The sequence below is a fragment of the Danio rerio genome, chromosome 25, assembly GCF_049306965.1.
Source record: "Danio rerio strain Tuebingen ecotype United States chromosome 25, GRCz12tu, whole genome shotgun sequence".
NCBI lineage: Eukaryota > Metazoa > Chordata > Actinopteri > Cypriniformes > Danionidae > Danio > Danio rerio.
The window spans coordinates 10248460-10267480 of record NC_133200.1 but is presented as its reverse complement, the minus strand read 5'-3'; the positions used below and the strand labels follow the sequence as shown (position 1 = coordinate 10267480).

The 19021-nt window shown below is 34.2% G+C and overlaps 1 long non-coding RNA gene across 1 annotated transcript in view; it reads left to right on the top strand.

Annotated features, from left to right (window-relative positions):
• The window catches only part of LOC108181606 (uncharacterized), a 41060-nt gene extending 22615 nt beyond the window's left edge, over window positions 1-18445 (top strand). The window contains exons 2-3 of the long non-coding RNA XR_012400263.1: window positions 13599-13734; window positions 15874-18445. This is a non-coding gene — a long non-coding RNA (uncharacterized lncRNA). The remainder of the gene's footprint in view (window positions 1-13598; window positions 13735-15873) is intronic.
• Window positions 18446-19021: the final 576 nt, after the last annotated feature.

The following is a 19021-nucleotide window of genomic DNA, read 5'->3' as shown; positions in this document are numbered from 1 at the left end:
CTGATGACTTTGCTACATTCTTCTGCACCAAAACTGCAAAAATCAGTGCTCAATTTGCTGCACCTACAACAAACACGCAAGATACAACACCAACACCACACACACTCACCTCTTTTTCTCAGCTCTCTGAGTCTGAGGTGTCCAAACTTGTGCTATCTAGCCATGCAACCACCTGTCCACTCGATCCCATTCCCTCTCATCTCTTGCAAGCCATCTCTCCTGCAGTCATACCAACACTGACTCACATAATTAACACATCTCTTGACTCTGGTTTATTCCCCACTACATTTAAGCAGGCTAGGGTAACCCCACTGCTAAAGAAACCCAACCTGGACCATACGCTACTTGAAAACTACAGACCAGTATCCCTGCTTCCATTCATGGCCAAGATTCTGGAGAAAGTAGTGTTCAATCAAGTCCTGGACTTTCTTACTCAAAACAATCTCATGGACAACAAGCAATCCGGCTTTAAGAAAGGCCACTCAACTGAGACTGCCCTGCTCTCGGTCGTGGAGGATCTCAGACTGGCTAAAGCAGACTCTAAATCATCAGTCCTCATTTTGCTGGACTTGTCAGCTGCTTTTGACACTGTCAACCACCAGATCCTGCTATCTACGCTTGAGTCACTGGGCGTTGCGGGCACTGTTATACAATGGTTCAGATCTTACCTCTCTGACAGGTCATTCAGGGTGTCTTGGAGGGGAGAGGTGTCCAACCTACAGCATCTAAACACTGGGGTACCTCAAGGCTCTGTTCTTGGGCCACTTCTCTTCTCCATCTACACATCATCTCTAGGACCAGTCATCCAGAGACATGGATTCTCCTACCACTGCTATGCTGATGATACCCAGCTATACCTCTCTTTTCATCCTGATGATCCCTCGGTTCCAGCTCGTATCTCAGCCTGCCTGTTGGATATTTCACACTGGATGAAAGATCATCATCTTCAGCTGAACCTCGCAAAAACGGAAATGCTTGTAGTTTCTGCCAACCCGACTCTACACCATAACTTTTCAATCCAGATGGATGGGGCAACCATTACTGCATCCAAAATGGTGAAAAGCCTTGGAGTAACGATTGATGACCAACTAAACTTCTCTGACCACATTTCTAGAACTGCTCGATCGTGCAGATTTGCACTCTATAACATCAGAAAGATCCGACCCTTCTTATCTGAACATGCAGCTCAACTCCTTGTTCAAGCTCTTGTTCTCTCCAAACTGGATTACTGCAACTCTCTACTAGCTGGGCTTCCAGCTAACTCTATCAAGCCTCTTCAACTGCTCCAGAATGCAGCAGCACGAGTTGTCTTCAATGAACCTAAACGAGCACATGTCACTCCGCTGCTAGTCCGTTTGCACTGGCTGCCAGTTGCTGCTCGCATCAAATTCAAAACTCTGATGTTTGCCTACAAAGTGACTTCTGGCCTAGCACCTTCTTATCTGCACTCACTTCTGCAGATCTATGTGCCCTCCAGAAACTTGCGTTCTGTGAATGAACGTCGCCTCGTGGTTCCATCCCAAAGAGGAAAAAAATCACTTTCGCGAACGCTCACGCTCAATCTGCCCAGTTGGTGGAATGAACTCCCTAACTGCATCAGAACAGCAGAGTCACTCGCTATTTTCAAGAAACGACTAAAAACTCAACTATTTAGTCTCCACTTCACTTCCTAATCTGCAATTGCCTATTTGAATATCACACTAACTGTACAAAAAAAAAAAAAAACAAAAAAAAAAAAAAAAAAAAAAAAATTACTAACACTTCCCTTCTTAGACTTTACAGACCTGAAACTTGCCTTTAGTACTTATTCATTGTTGCTCTTAGTGGTGTAAATTGCTTCCTTGTCCTCATTTGTAAGTCGCTTTGGATAAAAGCGTCTGCTAAATGACTAAATGTAAATGTAAATGACTAAATGTTATTGAGATGTATGGCGAATGATCGTCATTATGGCAATCGGACGCATAGAGTCTTTTGAATTGTACATATGGAAATAATAGTGAAATAAAAAGGGTACATCATCAACTCATTGTATGGAATCATCTGGTGTTTGTGAATCATTAGAACAAACTGATTCACTGTAAATCAAAATCACATCTTAATAATAATAGGGGTACAATCAGACAAATGGCAGAGTTTGGAAGATATATTGAGGCCTGATTAGTGAATCATTCGGCATTTTTTAAATGTCAAACCAAACGGATTTACTAAATCAAAAACACGTCTCAAAATTGGGGGTAAAGTGGAGAAATGGCAGCGTTTGTAAGCTATATTGAGGCCAACTTAGTGAATCAGTTGTCATTTGGGAACCATCTGACCAAACTGATTCACTAAATCAAAAACACATCTCAGTATTAGGGGTAAAAGAGGACAACTAGCAGAGTTTGGAAGCTTTATTGAGGCCAGATTAATGAATCATTTGTCATTTTTGAACCATCAAACCAAACCGATTCCTTGAATCAAAAACGCATCTTAATGTTATAGGTAGGAGTGGACAAATGACAGAGTTTGGAAGCTATGTTGAGGCCAGATTATTGAATCACTTGCCATTTTTCAACCATCACACCAAACTGATTCACTAAATCGAAAATACATCTCAATATTAAGGGTAAACGTGAATAAATGGCAGAGTTTGGAAACTATATTAAGGCAAAATTAGTTAATTGGTCTTAATATTACAACTAAGAGTGGACAAATGACAGAGTTTGGAAGCTATGTTGAGGCCAAATTATTGAATCACTTGCTATTTTCCAACCTTCAAATCTATATAAAGCTATTTTAAGGCAGAGTTAGTGAATTGGTTGTTGTTTGTGAACCATCACACCGAACTGATTCACTAAATCGAAATTTGTCTTAATATTAGGGGTAGGAGCAGACAAATAGCAGTGTTTGGAAGCTATATTGAGGCAAATTAGTAAATTGTTTTTAATTTTTCAACCATCAAAACAAATTGATTTACTTAATCGAAAATGCATCCTAATATTAAGGGTAGGAGTGGACAAATTAGTTTGGAAGCTGTATTGAGGCCGAATTAGTGAATTGGTTGTTAGTGAACCATCAAACCACACTGATTCACTAAATAGAGTTTGGAAGCTATATGGGCTATATACACAGGTTCTTTTTATCACTGTTAGTCAGGCTGAAAATCAATTGCTGTGCATACAGCCCATTAAGACCGAATTAGTGAATCATTTGTCATTTTGGAACCGTCAAATCAAACTGATCCACTAAATACAAAACACATATTAATCTTAGGGGTAAGAATGAATAGAGTTTAGAAGCTATATTGAGGCCAAATTAGTGAATCGGTTATCATGTGTGAACCATCAGACTGAACTGATTCAGCAAGTTCATTCAGTCTAAACATCAATCTCTAGTACTCGTTTGTGTTAACCTTTCAAAGGTGCATTGTCATCAGTGTGATCCAAGCCAAACCTCTAAACAAAGTCTAAAATTGGAAAAATTTGAGGAAATATGCAATAGTGTTCTACTGTATATGTTCATTTTTAGATTAGATTAGATTCAACTTTATTGTCATTACACAAGTACAAGGCAACGAAATGCAGTTTAATTCTTACCAGCAGTGCAATAGCAGCAAGTGCAGGATACAGGTATAAGTTATAAAGTGCAATTATAGAAAAACTATGGTTGAATTTACAGATGGATGTGCCATGAACATAATATAATATACAGGTTTTATTAGCTATGAACAGAGATTTACAATAAATGAATATGTACATGTTGCTGTTAATAATCAGAAGTGTGCAGATTGATAAACATAATTACAAATGTATATATACAGTGGGTGTGTGCATAACATTTTACAGATGTGCATGTGCAGTGGATATGGACAGTTCAAATAAGTAAATCAATGCAATGTAGTGCAATGAATATGTGCAAATTTTATATGGGCAAAGGTTGTGCTGTGATTGTGAGGAGTTTAAGTTAAAGGAGAGTGGGGGTGTATTAAGGGGCAAAGGAGTTCAAAAGGGAGACAGCTCTGGGGAAAAAGCTGTTCCTCAGTCTGCTGCTTTTTGTTTGCTGGTTTCATTTCTTATGATATGAATTAATATTTTAACAGCAACTGCAGAAATATGTAAAGGTGCAAACCTTTATACTCGAACTGAAAACCTGGAAATTCCGATTATTTTTGGCAGTTATAATGAACATGACAATGAGTTCACTTTACTCAAATGGCCTTCACAGTCACCAGATCTCAATCCAATAGAGCATTTTTAAGATGTGGTGGAACGGAAGATTAGCATTATGGATGTGCAGCCGACAAATCTGCATGATACTGTATAATGCTATCATATCAATATGGAGCACAATCTCAGGAATATTTCCAGTATCTTGTTAAATCTATGCCACAAATAATTCAGGCAGCTCTGAAAGCAAAAAGGGCGTCCAACCCAGTACTAGTAAGGTGTACCTAATAAAGTGTGTATGTCTCAAAGATGGCGAGGCAGTGGCGCAGTAGGTAGTGCTGTCGTCTCACAGCAGGAAGGTCGCTGAGTTGCTGGTTCGAACCTCGGCTCAGTTGGTGTTTCTGTGTGGAGTTTGCATGTTCTCCCTGCCTTTGTGTGGGTTTCCTCTGGGTGCTCTGGTTTCCCCCACAGTCCAAAGACATGCAGTACAGGTGAATTGGGTAGGCTAAATTGTCCAAAGTGTGTGTGAGGATGTTTCCCAGAAATGGGTTGCGGCTGGAAGGAATCTGCTGCGTAAAAACTTGCTGGATAAGTTGGCGGTTCATTCCACTGTGGCGAACCCAGATTAATAAAGGGACTAAGCCGACAAGAAAAAGAAATGTCTCAAAGATTGTGAATCATCCCAAGATGATTCTTCAAATACCGGTTCGCTACTCTGCACTAGGGTTGTAACGGTATGAATTTTTCACGGTATGATAATCGTCTAAAACAATACCACGGTTTGACGGTTTCGCGGTATACGGTATGTTACAAAATAATAGAACAGTGAAGCAAATTTGACTTTTTCCAAATAATATATTTTTAGTTACTATAAACAACACCACTTACAATGAACAAATAAAAATAAGAAAATAATAAATAATGTGTCAAAGTCCAAATAAAGTCCAAATAAACATGGTGCAAATCCTCAGTAAAAAATAGATATAAATATTTACTATACTGTAAATAGTTACATAACGAAACTAGATTCAATATGGAACATCCTTAGGTTTTATGTGCCAGCATGGATATGGATGTGGTTGTATGCAATGCAGACAAACAGCTGCATCTTCATTTGCGTCTTTTGAAAACAGCAAGAGCAGCAGTTCGTCTTTGCTGTGTCACTGTTTTGTCATGTTTCTGTGCTGCTGTGCATGCAAAAGTACTTAGTATGAGAATTATTTCATGCAAAACTTTTTTTTTTTGCGTTTTATTTAGCCGCGCATAAATGTATGCCTTTATCTCATTCCGTGTTGTTCAAAAAGCTTGGTCCACAAACAAAAGCGAAACCTATGCTTATTGGTTGTGATATAGCGAGTTTGAACCAATCTGGGCATGGAGGAGGGACAATGCATCAATGTATCATGTCTGATTTGTCCGGAGACACAGTGACGAGCGTTTCTTTGTCAAATCAGCGTTGTCAAATGTTGATGACGTAACCGCACTGATTCCGGAGCCTCTGAAAGTCCGCAAATGTTATGTGATACAGCACTGGAAAGTTGAGATTCTCTTCTTTATGCCAATCTTTGAATTGTATGAATCGGATCAGCGGATCAAAAGTTATTAAAACATTTAAGAGCAATACTTATTTTTAGCCGCGGGCGGCTGTCTCGGTCTTTAAGGGTTAAAACCGTTGATATGCAATTGTTCATGGTATGATAATCGTGCACGTTCAAATCGTGGTAAACCGTCATACCGGTATATTGTTACAACCCTACTCTGCACACTAAAAAAATGAATCAGTGTGGGCTAAACTCATGAGAACCACTATGCTTGAGAATATGAGAGCAGTTCTCCATTAAAAGCGCTGTAATAATTTTGAACTTTGAGAAGTGATCAATTCCCTCTTCAGTGCTGTTTTGTGTAGGTGTGTGTGTGTGGCTATTGTTTGTCTGGTTTCTGATAAACACTGACAATACAGTGGTCTGCAGTCGGGCTGATTAGAAGCAATAATGAAATACCTGCTTCAGAAAACCTTTGCTTTAGTACTCCATAACACATGAAAGAAGCAGAATGCTCTCAGAAGCCCTCCATCAAAGCGTATATTATTGCGTCGTATCTCTTTCATGCTTGTTTTATGGCTCCTGCATTAATTGCTGTTTATTTTTCTCCACAACAAGTGTAGCTGGGCTCATAAGTGATTCTAAGAAAGGTAAAAAAAAAAAAGAACGAAAAAGAAAAAAACATTGCCAAACAACTTTAATGATCTGATTATGCTGTATTCATTATTATTTTTATTTTTAATCAATTACGGGTTTAATCTTTTCTCTCCTGTAGAAGTTCAACAGTTCTTAAAATCGAAGTATTTAAAATAATACGATGTTGGGGTGATACGGTGGTAAGCACTCACACCAACAAGGTGACTGCTTCAAGTCCTGGCTGGCCAGTTGGCATTTGTGTGTGGAGTTTGTATGTTCGTATATGTTAAATGTTGGCATGGGTTTTTATCGGGTGCTCTGGTTTCCCCTATAGTCCAAAGACATGCGCTCTAGGTGAATTGAATAAACTAAATTGGCCAAATTGTATGAGTGTGTGTGTGTATGAATGCAAGAGTGTATGGGTGTTTCTGGGGCTGGGCGGTATATCGGGTTCTGGGGATATATTGATATAATTCCCCAACACGATGCGGTATTTTCCAATATCGTTTATATCCATATGGTTTGAGGACACACATGTGCATTCTGTGCGAAACAGAGTACTCCAAGGCAGCAATTGATCTCCTCTTGCACAAATGAATGATTCGCTCAATGAGTCATACAAAAGATTTGTTCAAAATGAATGATTCGTTCAAGAACGACCCATCACTGACGCAACATAGAGGAACATGCAGTGCTGGTGTTTATCGAAATCTGATTACCCCCTCACGTGCATGCACGTCACACCATGCCTGCAGCTGTCACAGAGGCTTATAAGAAACCTTTTATCGATCATTTGTTCCACAATTGACAGCATAAACAAACATAGAAGCCTTGTCAAATTGACAAGCAGCACCTGAATGTGTTCAAAAGAATTAAAAACGCCAAAAACGAAGAAATACCGCATTTCGAAAGTGAAACCACCTCACTGTTTACAACTTTAGGATTTATTAGACGACATTCTATTTTTTACATTTACATTATAACACATTTAGCTCTGCATTCTGCTCTGTTATAATGACTGTTTACATTTACAGTTGAAGGCAGAATTATTAGCCCCCTTCAAAAAAATTTTTTCTTCTTTTTCAAATATTTTCCAAATTATGTTTAACAGAGCAAAGAAATTTTCACAGTATGATTGATAATATTTTTTCTTTTAGAAAAAGTCTTATTTGTTTTGTTTCGGCTAGAATAAAAGCAGTTTTTAATTTTTTTAACAGCCATTTTAGGGACAAAATTATTAGCCCCTTTAAGCTATTTTTTTCTTGATAATCTACAGAACAATCTACTGTTATACAATAACTTGCCTAATTATCCTAACCTGCCTAGTTAACCTAATTAATCTAGTTAAATCTTTAAATGTCACTTTAAGCTGTATAGAATATGTGTAGAAATGTATAGGGGGCGGGGCGGGTTAATGCTTAACCAGCATTTCATCACAGTACTCTAAAACAATTTCGATACTTCCCATGTCTATAGTCTATTTCTTTTTATCTTCTTATTTAATATTTAGTAAAACAAGTTTAGTCAAAACAAAAGAAAAAGAGTATGATTTTTTACATGGAGTGAAAGACTTCTCTTTAGATATCTTCAATATATGCACTGTTTAATAATTGTGCACAATACATGTAAATATTTAACTAAAATAACATATACAGCTGATTTAATTGTTTATAAATCACACAACTGTGGTATACAGGATTACTTTTAACAACACTGTAATTTAGACATATATGTGTGTTTCATATTTACATTTATTGTGGTTCTTTTCTATCCTACGATACTTTTTGTTGTGTTACTATTTAAGTGTGCTCCTTTTTTGCTCTGACAATGTAGCTGTTTTTTATGGTTTTGTTCACTTTGTTATTTGCACAACAGCACAGTAGTGCTGTCTATAGTGTTAAGCAGGGGAAAAAAAACCTGAACTGCGTTTATTTGTCAGATGTTATCATAATTTAAGGGCGCTTTCACACCTGTGAATTGATTCAGTTGTTCTGAAACAGAGATTACAAATGTTACATTGTTGCTCTTTGCTCTTGGAGCGGTTCGCTTTCACACTGCAAAGTTTCTAATCGGACCAAAAGAGCTAAAACAAGTCACGTGTGAGTAAACTCTCCTCACATTGGTCAGAGTGTCAGGGTTTATTTTGCTGCGTCCTACTCAGCTGTCAGCATATCACTGTGAAATAACCGCGTTCGGATTGGATCGCTTTCTCACTGCAATCGAACCACTCCAGGGTTCGTTTCAATCGAGCCGAGACCACCTCATTCAAGCGATCTCGGAGCATTTACTGCGAAACAAAAGTGTAGGTGTGAAAGCACCCTAAAATGTTGTGCAACTTACAGTTTTAAGCGGTAGTAAAACCTGTACTGTATTTTATTTATCAAAGATTTTGTGCAGCTGTTTATTTGTAAACAAAGAGGGAAACCCCTGTGTTTGAATTATAATTTGTCCAAAAACTGTTTAACATAGTTTTAATAAAGGCTTTAACTCTCAAGTAACTATTTATGGAAAATACTGGATAAATAATGTATATCGTCATTCCGTCATTCATGATTTTTTGCCCATATCGCCCAGCCCTAGGTGTTTCCCAGTTCTGGGTTGTGGCTGGAAGGGCATCCGCTGTGTAAAACATATGCCGGAATAATTGGTGGTTTACTCCGCTGTGATAACTCCTGATAGATAAGGGAATAAGCTGCAAAAAAAAAAAAAAAAAACGAACGAATGAAAAATACGTTGTTATTTTTGTAGAATGAAAAGCCAAATTTTAGACTTGGCTGACAATAAAGTTTAATTAATCAATCAGTCAACAATATTGCATGTTTTCCAGTATCTTGCAACCTTAATTAAGTCTCATTTTGTGCACTAGAATGGTTTAACTAGCTTGTGTGCCAGAGTATTAACCAATTTGGTGAGCAACATAGATTAATCCATGTAAATTTTTTAAATTAGTAAATCGATGAATAATTTCCTGAAATGAATTCGATTCATTTATTTATGTATGTTATTACACAATAACACTAAATTAAATAGCCTAACGGTGACGGTCAGGACTGCACCAATAATGCTGTCTTTTTGTGTCTGTCCTTCATCTTTTCGTGTCCTTTATTTGATTACCCCATTTCCCTTTCCATTCTTCTCTCATTTTTTCTTCAAACGTCTTTGCTTTTTGCACTGACATCAGCAGCCGAGTAAAGTCATTTGCGTCATTTGTGAACGCAAGCATGTTATGTGGATGGAAATTAGCAAACGGGCGTCCTAAAAGCCCCTGCTCGCCATCATAACGAGACGCAGATCTTTCGATTGAAGACGGAACTGTTTTACGGCACGATGGACTCTTTGATAAGACATCTCTAATGGGCTTGATCCATCTCAAGACAAAGTGAGCATCTCTTTAATTGCTTTTGAAGTGTTCGCTCACTAATGAACGAGAATCGCCTTCATTACAAAGATTTCAAGACAATAGCTCCACTTTTAGACTTTGGGACATTACTTTTTATGTACAACGGCTTGCAAGTTTCACTTAAAGGAATAGTTCAGCCAAAACTGAAAATGACTTCACTTGAAATAAACCTATTTGAGTTTCTTTCTTCTGTTGAACACTAAAGTTATTTAGAAAGACGCTTGAAACTTTAATCTTTGACTTCCATTGAATGCGTTTAGCATACTATGAAAGTCAAAGGTTACAGATTAACAACATTTTAAAGTATCGTTTTTTGTGATCAACAGAATAAAGAAACTCTTAAAGGTTTGGAACCATTTGGGTGCTTAAATAGTAGCTACGTTTTCATTTTTGGGTGAACTGTCCCTTTAAACGCAATAGGAAGATAAGATGTCTTGATGGAAGATTTTGCACATTACAAGATGGAAGAGGCGCTGAAGATAAATCAAAAGAATCTTGATGAACTCTGGGAGTCCTGCAAGAATGATTTCTTTGCTATTCCAGATGACTTTATTAATTATAATTTATTTGAGTCATTGCAGAGATGTATGGATGCAGTCCTCCAAGCTCATGAGAGTCATACACAATATTCATAATTTTTTCACTGCACCATGACTTTATATACTATACTGTACATTATTTGACAACTTTTATTCTAAAATCAAGGCATGATCATATTTTATTTTGGTCAAATAGGAGAAATATAGAGGCCTTTGCCTTTCATATAAGCCACTTCTGATTAAACAGAAGTTATTATTTGTTGTTTCTAAAACAACAAGGCCTTTGTCAGGTTGTGTACTTATTATTTGTAAACAAAGTTATAATTGTTTTGTTTATTTTAATGTCTGTACAAATGCACTAGTAGAATCTAGTAGAAAAGAACAAATGCAAACATCTTGAATCGTGCATGTCTGTGTATGAAGCTCGTTTAAGATGCAAAACATTAATGTGTGTTTGTTTGTAAAAGTGTTTTTGCTGGCGAGGTCTGCCTCCTGTCGAGAGTGTTAAACTCAGAGATTCAATCAGACACGTGGCCTCGCTCCAGAATGTCTTTTATCAGGCAACAAACTGTCTGTGGTCACCTCATCCCTGCCAAACGCTGACAATATTAGCACTCGCCGAGCTGAAAACTTTCTGATGAAGAGAGAGCAGACAGCCAAGAGAGCTTTATTATATCATAATGGCAAGAATAAAGGATTGAAATGTAGACACAGTTGAGCGTAAATTTAATTCAGATGTTCTGTTTACTCAAATGTGTTACTTTAAACTTCAATGTTGCTGTTTTTCTTTGCATTTGGAGAAGGGGATTTAAAGGGAGTGTTTTTTTTATTTTTTTATTTATTTATTTTTTTTGGTTAATGTAAAATACATGCAAAAACATTTAAATTAGGAATTCCATAAACAGTTCTATAAACAAAATACACACAAAATAAACATAAAACAAACAATGTAAACATAGAATAAGCATATAAAGCAATAAATAAAATACATACAAAAGGAAACAAAGTAAACAGAATAAACAAAAAACTTAAAAATATAAAACATAAAATGTAAAATAAACATAAAATACAAAATATTTTAACCATAAAATACACACAAAATAAACCAAAGTAAACCTAGAATAAACATAAAAGCATAAAATAAATCGAAATATAAAATACACACAAGATGAAACCGAATAAACATAAAATAAAAAACAAAATAGAAAAATATAAAATAAAAATAAACATAAAGAAAAATAAACAAAATACACACAAAGATAAACATAAAATAAACACAGTAAGCATTGAATGGACAAAATAAACATACAACAAAATATAAAATAAAAAACAATATAAACATAAATAACACACAAAATGAACAAACACGAATGCATAAACAAAGTAAACAGAATAAACATAAAAATATTAAAAAATAAAATAAACATGAAATACACACAAAAATAACTAATCATAGAATAAACAATAAACAAAATATTAAATAAAATATAAACATAAAATGAAACAAAATAAACATAAAAATATAAATTAAAAAAACTAAAATGTAAAAACCCTAAAATAAGGATAAACATAAATAAAAAATAAACATAATACACAAAAATAAACAGAACAAAGCATAGAATAAAAATAAAATGAACAAAAAACAAAATAAAATGAATAAAAAAACATAAAATGCACACACAAATAAAATAAGCATAAAAGATAAACATAAATTATACACAAAATAAACAGAAGAAACATAACAAAATAAAAAACTTAAAATATAAAATAAACATTGAATAAAAAGTAAACACAAAATACACACAAAATAAACATAAAAGAACTTATAAAATAAAAAACATAAAATATAAACAAAACACAAAATGAAATTCAGTAAACAGAATAAACATAAAATATTAAATAAACATAAAAAATAAATATAAAATAATAAATGTCAAATAAATGAATAAATGTATGTTATAAGAACAAATTCACACAGAAAATATATTTGTGTATTTTTACAGTAAATTTAAATCTTCAAAGTAAAATGGATAAAGCACACATTTATGAATTTATTCAAATTATTATTACATATTAGATTTATTCTAAATCTATTTAATTCTGTTTTGTAATTGATTGCATATATTTTATGAAAATGTCTAAATGTATTAACAGAAGTTGCATAATAAATATAATAACTTTATATGCATAGTTTACATTAAACTTAAATTAAAACATTTAACAAAACAAAAAATTAATAGATCTTGAAGGCATAACTATGTGCATGCTGTTGTGGTCAGTGTAAAAGTATGTTAATGTGAAGCATCTGCTCTGTGCTTTTGACCCTCTGACACAACAGATTTGACTTTTATGTAAAAAATAATTCATGGCGCTCTTGATTCATCACTGGACACAACTAATTGTTTTTGCACTCACAGCATCAGGAGGGTGATGAGGAATGAGGGTATTTATCAAATATCACATTACCAGAGATATCAGAGCCTTATATTTCCGGCCACAGCTCAGACTTGATTATTTCCGGCTTGTTTACAAGAAGAAAATGATCCTGGCCATCATTTGAAAAGGTGTTTTGATGCACTGCTGCTCAAACACATCCCGAGTGCAATGACCCACTTCAGTTCTGCAGACCTCAAATTACACTTTATTTGTCCACAAGAGCCGGATTGCTTTTAGAAAGTATAATAAAGGTGCTTCAAGTAAATTTAAATGCAGCTAACAGCACTTTATTTTAGATGTGGCTGAAGGCAAATTTAGCCCTCTTCACTCACTCACTTCCCTTTGACTTATTCCCTGCTTTATTAGGGATCCCCACAGCAGAATTATGCCAGATTAATTGGGGGATATGTTTTACACAGCGGATGCCTATCCAGCTGCATTCCAGTACTGAGAGTACAACCCCCAGTGCCAACCCATTTTCAGAATGAGCCTGTGCCGCTATATACATTTCTGGAGAGCGCCAAATACGTTCCAGGAGCTACATTTTTTGCAGTTTTTGTTTTCACAAATTCACCAGAGGTCGCTGTGTACGCTGTGAGATCCTAAATTTCTCTCACAAGTGCCATTCGCGCCTGCTGTTCTTCCGTAAATCCACTAGAGGCTGCTGTCGACTGACTGACTGACTGACCAATCGACTGACCCACCCTCCTCCTTCCCTAAACCCAACCAGTAGTGTTTTCAAAAGCACCGATTCACCAGCGCCCACCTACTTCCCTAAAGCCAACTGAGAGTTTTAAAAAGCAATCCAGAAAAAGATGGTTTTACCAAGTTTTTAGGTTTTACCACATTCTCACCCTGTTATTTACTTCATTTTATTTTTTGGCTTCTGTTTTTGTCTTAGCCTCTTTCTTGAACCACGCTTTGACTGACTCGAACCCCATCATCGTGGTCGACTCCTTTCTGGGTCTCAAGTCCACGTAGGTACATGGCGAGCTACTGGACAAACTGGTAACAGTGAGAAAGCCATCCATATGAAGGTAAGCGATCAGTAGGCCCACCCGGAATCTGCATGCGCAGAATTCTGCAGATTTTCCACAGATTTTTAGCCCATCAATTATTCTTTTTATTTACTTGAGTAAATGTGTGTAAATCAATACTTATTCATTTTTATATTAATTTCAGTAATATTATTGACCTAATGTGAAAATGTTCATCAGATTTATGTATAATGCAGTTTGTACAGTAATATTTTCTGTCTTTTACTAGATATATTATATGACAAACTTGCTTTATTTACCAAATAAAGTGAATCTAATTGGATTTGCATTTTAAACATTAAATAAGTTTTTTAAAAAGATTTTATTTAAAAATATATTATTTTTATTTCATATATTAAGGTTTTAGTTGTGATATTCCCAAAATAATTCTGCAGAAATCCGCAGACTTTTACCAAAATTCTCTGCAGAAATGGCAAAAAACGTCCGCAGATTCCGTCTGGCCCTAGCGATCAGCTGGTAAAGGTGAAAAGGAATGGTGTCATACCTAGGCATGGGACAATAACTGTTTTCAAGGTTTACTGCGGTTGGGAAAAGTCAAGGTTTTAAAACAGCCAATTTTTTTTCTGTAATACTGTTCCCAAGGTATGTTTAAAATTTATATATATATATTTTTTTTTCTTTTTTTATTTATATATTTGTTTTTTTTTTTTGTTTTTTTTTAGGAAAACAGTATCTCCAGCAAAAAAGAACTCCTGTTTAAAATTGTAAAGAAATCCTTTTGAAACTAAAGACGGCAGAAGTCAATGATTTATTACAGTTCCAAAACATTTTTAATATTTCTGTAAATGAAATATATTGTGTTCAAAGGGGTAAAAAAATGTTTATTTACTTTTATTATAATTTTTTGTAACCCAGACATTTAAAAAGTACTTGTTTTAGAGCAGTAATCACAATATCGTGAAACCATGATATTTTTATCCAAGTTTATCATACCATCAGAATCATATACCAACCAGTCCATGCCTAGTCATACTGCCCTGTAGCGTTGGTTTTAAAAGAAACGAAATGCACCCATACATACTTCTGGCTACATAATTTGCAATCTCCATAAATGTATATAGGGCTACACTTTCAGAATGATCTGATCCTATCATATCGGATATGTTGCAGAGTGCTGGGAAACACCTTTACACTCCTATTCACACATACTATAGCCAGTTTATTTGATCCAATACACAAAGTTTTTTCATAGTCTACAGAACAATAGAAGAATTAAGAATTATTAGCCCTCTGTTTACTTTCTCCCCAATTTCTGTTTAACGAAAGAAGATTTTTTCCAGCACATTTCTAAGCATACTGTAATAGTTTCATTAACACATTTCAAATAACTCATTTATTTTATCTTTGTTATGCTGACAGTACATAATATTTATCTAGATATTTTTTCAAGACACTTTTATACAGCTTAAAGTGACATATAAAGGCTTTACTAGGTTAATTAGGTTATCTAGGTTAGGGTAATTAGGCAAGGTTTTGGATAACGATGGTTTGCTCTTAAGACTATCGAAAAAATATATAGCTTAAACGGGCTAATTAATTTGACATTGAAATGGTTAAAAAACTGCTTTTATTCTAGCCGAAATAAAACAAATAAGACTTTCTTCAGAAGAAAAAAAAAATATTATCAGACATACTGTGAAAATTTCCATGCTCTAAACATAATATATATATATATATATTATAGGTATATATTATATGTATATATATATGTGTGTGTGTGTATATATATATATATATATATATATATATATATATATATATATATATATATATATATATATATATATATGTATGTGTATGTGTATATATATATATATATATATATATATATATATATATATATATATATATATATATGTATGTATGTATGTATATGTATGTATGTATGTGTATGTATGTATGTGTGTGTATATATATATATATATATATATATATATATATATATATATATATATACATATATATACATATACATATATATATATATATATATATATATATATATATATATATATATATATATATATATATATATATATTGGTTTGTTTTAATTGGACTAAAAGGATGACTTGAGCTCATGACTTGACTTCCTTACACATTGTGCTTCCTCCACGCAGTGCACTTGTGGTGATGCTAATGCAGACTGTCAACGCTGTGATGTCAGGAGCAGAGGATAATATTTCCCAGAGGGTTTTGTCACCTCCTGCTGTCAAGAGCCCTCCTCGCAAAAAGATCAATGTCCATAATATGATCTCCCATGAGACAATAGCACTCCCGTAATGTGCACGAGCAGCAGAAAACCACCAAGAAACCGCAACACACGGCTACATTTTCACTTAAAACAATAGGAATGAGCATGGATTTTATCAAGGTGCTTTCAAAAATCCATCTTGCTTTTTTTTGGTATATATTAGCATGATTTATGAGGAAAATGAGCTTGAGTCAACATAGTTTTATGGTAAACGTGCGTCCCTAGAGGTGATTTTTAACTTATGGGAATATGATAGGGGAGATTTAAAATATGCTTGATGAAAGAAGCCCGCTTTGTCAGCGGTTTTCTTACTTCATGTAAGACAGAGTACAAGGGTAATATTTTCGACAGGGCCTTGAATAGAGTCTTGTCAGAGGTTCAGCACGTCTTTAAATTAGCTGGGAGGAGATGTGCAGATAAGCATATTACACATAATGCTAAACGCGCTCGGGAAATGTCAAAGTCACTGCAGTGGGATTCACAGACCGCTCCATTTATTATAATAATACGCTAATGGGATGCTTATTCATCAGGTACGGAACAAAAAAAAAAAAAGAAAAGCAGAAGCATTTTATGAACATAAGTTTACAGAAATATTCAGCCAACAAAAAGTATAAAAACAACAGTATGCAGTAAGGCTGTGCAACACTGTAAAAAAATCCAAATTTTAACAACATGTTACTGTAGTTTTTCACAGGAAATTACATTTGTGTTACTTTACAGGATTTAACTGTAAAAACTGTAAAACAGTAATGTGTTGTATTTATTGTTAAATGAATGCAGGTAGCATGATGACAGCAAATTAGTTACTGTAAAAAGGGCTATATTGCATGTTAATTTAAACACTTTTTTTTTTTTTTATTCAGCATAGACATTAATACAAATTAACGATTATGCTAATATTGACACTTTTTATATAGATTTAGAAAAAACAAAGTTATTGCAGCCCCAAAAACAATTAGGCTACATCTTAAAAATAATTTGGAAAGTAATTGTCCTATTTTTAAAACGACATGAATGTCTTAGTAAATTTTTATTTTTAGGTGCACTGCAACTTTATTTAATTTCATAAGGTTAAAAAATGAACATTTATTGAAAAATGAATGAACATAACTTTGTGCTTAGCCAAAAATATAATAAACTGGAACATAGGTAATTGATTCATAAAACCCAAACACTGTTAAACACCCAAAACGATTTTAAAGTCAGGGTATATGTCAGAATGACTAGCTGAAGAAAGCCTGCGTCACAGTAAGACTTCTCTGCGTCTCAAGTCCACTATCAGTAGCAACAAGCTACTGGCCAAACTGGTCACTAAGGGAAAGCTGTCCACACGGAAGTAAGCGGCCAGCTGGTTAGCGCGAAAAAAAAAAAAAAATGTGTCATACCACCCTTTAGCGTTTTAAAGATGAAATGCAGCCATACATACTTATGGCTACATAATTTGTGGTCTCCAGGAATAGGTTTACGTTTTCAGAATGAGCCTATGTTTGCACAAAACATAAGAAATAGCCAGAAAACATTGTTCTGAGGTGTAATGATCCACTACTTCAGTTAAAACTGAACACTGACGGAAGCTAAAACAGCTGATGGAGTATACACTAACCTGTACGTTATTCATCATTCATCAAGATGGTGCCAAACGGTTAGAAATGCAAAGCTGACTGAAACAAAACTGGCTGAATAAAGCATAGACTAACCTACTTATTATTTAAGACAATGCCAAACAGTAAAAAAATAATAATAAAAATTAAAAATTGCATGGTCACAGACAAGCAGATATTGTACATATGAATGTGGATGTAAGGATATAAATTTGATTGTATTCACTGATGGTCAAGTTTTTTAGAATTCCCAGATGAGCGTGTGTTATTCAGCGGTTGTTATCTTGGCATAGTATGTCTTTTAATGTAATCACCGACCAATCAGCATCGAGTGTTCCAGACAGCGTGTGTATATATTATACTGTTTGAAAAGTATTTTATGTTTTATTAATATTTTTGTACATTTCTAAATTTTTAATCAAACATTTGCTATGATGTTCTGTATAAAGTGGGAAATATGATCACATATTAAAGAAATAGTATTATATTGTGATATAAATCAGGATATATGTTGACTTCTATAACCTCTAGCGTCAGTTTTGAAGTTAAATGGGCTTATAGTATTGCTGAATTGTACTGTAGGTCTACAATATTTTGTTTGTTTTGCTGTTAATTGCTTTCATTTTAATAAAGGCAGCTTTGTTTTTAATCTAATGTTCATAGGCAAGTGAGTTTCTAATTAAATTTGGTTGATTGTAATGCTTTTCTAATGAAGTAGATTTATTAAAGCCACTACATTTTCCTAATTTGATAATTATCTTTCTGTTCTGTTTTGTTTGTATGCAAATAATGTGACAATATATCAGGGTTGGATATTAAACGGAGGCTTGGGGTAAAAAAAAATTCTCTGAGGATCCTTTGTAATGATCATTCACTAATAATCAAATCTTTCCGTAAAAGTAAAATTGATTTTAAGAGCATATTTTATTTATAACTGCCCATCAGAGTCTTCAAAGCCTTAATAATCTAAAGACATCTACAATATACAAAACAATTGTGTATGAATAGTATTCACACTTAAAATTATGAGACGTGTATGAAAAATATAGGCAAACTTATCTAGGCAAGATGTGTACAAGTCATACTTTGACATATATTAAATATTTTAAATATTAAACTTAGCCAGTTAGCTAACATGCTAATAGCAGCACCAAATTCAAAGTAATTTGAAATACAATTTCCACCATTTGTACTCTACATGAAACAGTACAGTACATACGTTGGACTTTCCATACACTGTAAAAAGTGTCTGTTAATTAACTTGTATTTTGGGATTCACAAGTGTTTTCCGTTTTTTTTTATTTTTTTATTTTTTTTATTTACGGTTATGAATTTAATTATTGGACTCTATGTCTCTATGGAGCCAGATCAGTCTCAAAAATATTACATTTACAAAAGAAAAATTCATAC